Source organism: Penaeus monodon, chromosome 38, assembly GCF_015228065.2.
Source record: "Penaeus monodon isolate SGIC_2016 chromosome 38, NSTDA_Pmon_1, whole genome shotgun sequence".
In the NCBI taxonomy this organism is placed as follows: domain Eukaryota; kingdom Metazoa; phylum Arthropoda; class Malacostraca; order Decapoda; family Penaeidae; genus Penaeus; species Penaeus monodon.
The window spans coordinates 30,234,112-30,237,045 of record NC_051423.1 but is presented as its reverse complement, the minus strand read 5'-3'; positions in this window follow the sequence as shown (position 1 = coordinate 30,237,045).

The window sequence follows — 2,934 nt, the reverse complement described above, 5'->3', positions numbered from 1 at the left end:
ATACATATATATACATATATATACTATATAACATTATATACATATTATAAATATACATATATATATATATATATATATATATATATATATGCATTAATATTCTCACTTCTGTATGTAAATATATACATGTATTTCCTTTGTTATTTAATTTTTATATCATATCAAAAGCTTTTAGCAGAAAGTGCGATCCTGAAGGTGTGTTTATCAAAAAAAAATGTAAAAAGTGCATTCATAATGGTGTTATTTAAGTGTTAAAATTGGAGGGCGCTTTTTCATAATTTAGTGTGCATATATCTTGATAGAAAAGGTTATCAAATGATAAAATAAAAGTGAAAATAAGTGGTGTGCATTTTTGAGAAAGGTCAATAATAATAATAATAATAATAATAATAATAGTAGTTATAATAATAATAATAATAATAATAATAATAATAATAATAAAGTAAAGAAAAGAAAGAAATCTTGTAAATGAAAGAAAGCCGGCGCTTTTCCAAAGTCTCTGTCAAAGGCAAAAGTGAGAATAAGTGTCAGTGCAAAGTGCAGCTTTTGGAAGTGCCATTCGAAACACCCCAGCGGCCCAGAGAGGGAAGCTGGCCCATGCTTGAGGGCCGCCCACGCACAGCAAGGGAAGTCGCTGGACCAATCAGCGAGCCTGTTGACCCTTCGGTGTTGATCAAGCGTCCTCCAACAATTTGCAAGGATTCACTCACCCGGATTCTGAAGCCATTTCACGTTCATTGCAAAGCTCAGGATTAAGAGTTTAGGTCACACATGTATACCATATATATGTATATATATATATATATATATATATATATATATATATATATATATATATATATATATATATATATATATATATATATATATATATATATATAATATGTATATATATAACTTTGGTTTTGTATTCTATCTCTTTTGTAAATCTCAACGCTTTTTAAAATCTCCGGAAATCCACCAATTAGCCTGGTTGGTTCAGCTGGAAGGCTAATGGCTCGTGGCCGAACAACCCTGGTTTGCTCTCCAGCAGGATCTCTGTGCCGTCACACACAGCGGGAGTGGTCGGATTGGCAGTCACACGAAAGCTCTCCCCGTCTACTCGTGAAAGGCTTAACTGCTCGTTTCCAATGGGAATCTGTGCTTATTGCTTCAGAGCGCGAGTGGCTTGGGGACAGATTGAGGCCACGTAGGAAATGCTGTGTGAAAAAAAATATATATATTTTTCACTTGTTTTTTGTTTTTGTTTTTTTAGGTTTTAAGATTTTTTTTCTCTCTTTTTCTCTACTATTGTTAATATATCTATTAAAAAGGCTTTTCTTCCTCGCAATAGGAACGCCGTTCTTGCAAGATGTTTCAGTAAACAGCAGAATTGTTTCCGAGTAGTATTTTGTTGTTTTCGGCTGTTACGTAAATTACACTAAATTGAATTACCAAATATAAAAAAAAACTTGGGTCAGACTCGGACACTGTTTTACTTTCTCTCTCTCACTGCTCTTTGATAAAAATTATTAATACACTCAATTTTTCTCCCAAAATGTATGACGCACCTTAAGATCCCATAGAAGTCATATTGCCTTTGAAAATGAAGACCGTTTTAGACTGAATATTGCATTGATCTAATACGCATTACCCTGAGACGTAAACAAAGATGACGCAAACCAGGCGGTTGTTCGGTGAATTGCAGTTAGTGTTAATTGGCCGTTGATTTATGTTGAGTTTATATTCTGTACGTTCTGTAATATTACCAGATGCTTGGTCTGTCTGATCTGGAGAGGTGACAGTGATATCGAACGCGTCAAAGGGGCCGTTGGTGTTTTTTTTTTCCAAGAAAATGACGGCTTCTTTTGTTGTCTCTCTCTGTCTATATCGGTCTCTAACTCACTCGCTTGCTCGCTCTGCCTTCTCTCTCTCTCTCTCTCTCTCTCTCTCTCTCTCTCCTCTCTCTCTCTCTCTCTCTCTCTCTCCTCTCTCTCTCTCTCTCTCTCTTCCTCTGTCTCTCTCTCTCTCTCTCTTCCTCTGTCTCTCTCTCTCTCTCTCTTCCTCTGTCTCTCTCTCTCTCCTCCTCTCTCTCTCTCCTCTCTCTCTCTCTCTCTCTCTCTCTCTCTCTCTCTCTCTTTCCTCTCTCTCCTCTCTCTCTCTCTCTCTTTCTCCTCTCTCTCTCTCTCTCTTTCTCCTCTCCTCTCTCTCTCTCTCTCTCTCTCTCTCTCTCTCTTCTCTCCTCTCTCTTCTCTCTCTCCTCTCTCTCTCTCTCTCTCTCTCTCTCTCTCTCCTCTCTCCTCTCTCTCTCCTCTCTCTCTCTCTCTCTCCCTTTCTCTCTCTCTCTCCTCTCTCTCTTTCTCTCTCTCTCTCTCTCTCTCTTCCTCTCTCTCTCTCTCTCTCGCTCTCTCTCAAAAACAAACAAACAACAGCATACAATTTCTTCCCCCAACAAATCCGTTTTGTTGCACCAAATATTTCATTTCATTGCGACATTATTGCCGAGTTAACGAAATTCTTGGCCGTAATTGGGTGTTATTGAATTCAAAATGTTTGCCGGCTCCGTGGAATTCGATTGTTGGTGTGGCATTAGGCTCATTTCGTCTGTCAAAACGTGTTTTTGTCATTCAATGTAAACTTTGAAATTGAATGAAGCATGTCGTGGGGTGGGAGTTGTGTGGGTGGCCCGTGCATTCGGCGAGGACGTGGGCGGAAGGTGGGGGCGCCGGCTGCGGGGGTACGTTCGTGTGGGCGGTGAAGGGTGGGTAGGGTAGGGGGAGGGGTGTCGATGAGGGAAGGGTGCGAAGGAGTGGGCGTCGGAGAGGGGGAGGGGAGTGGGCAGGGCGTCAATCCCTCCCACGTTGTTTCAACTTCGTCCGTGAGTAGCTTTGTCGCCGGCCTGAAAGGTTTTAGTGGAGCGGGATAATTGGTGGCTGTTTTGATGGGCTGGCTTCG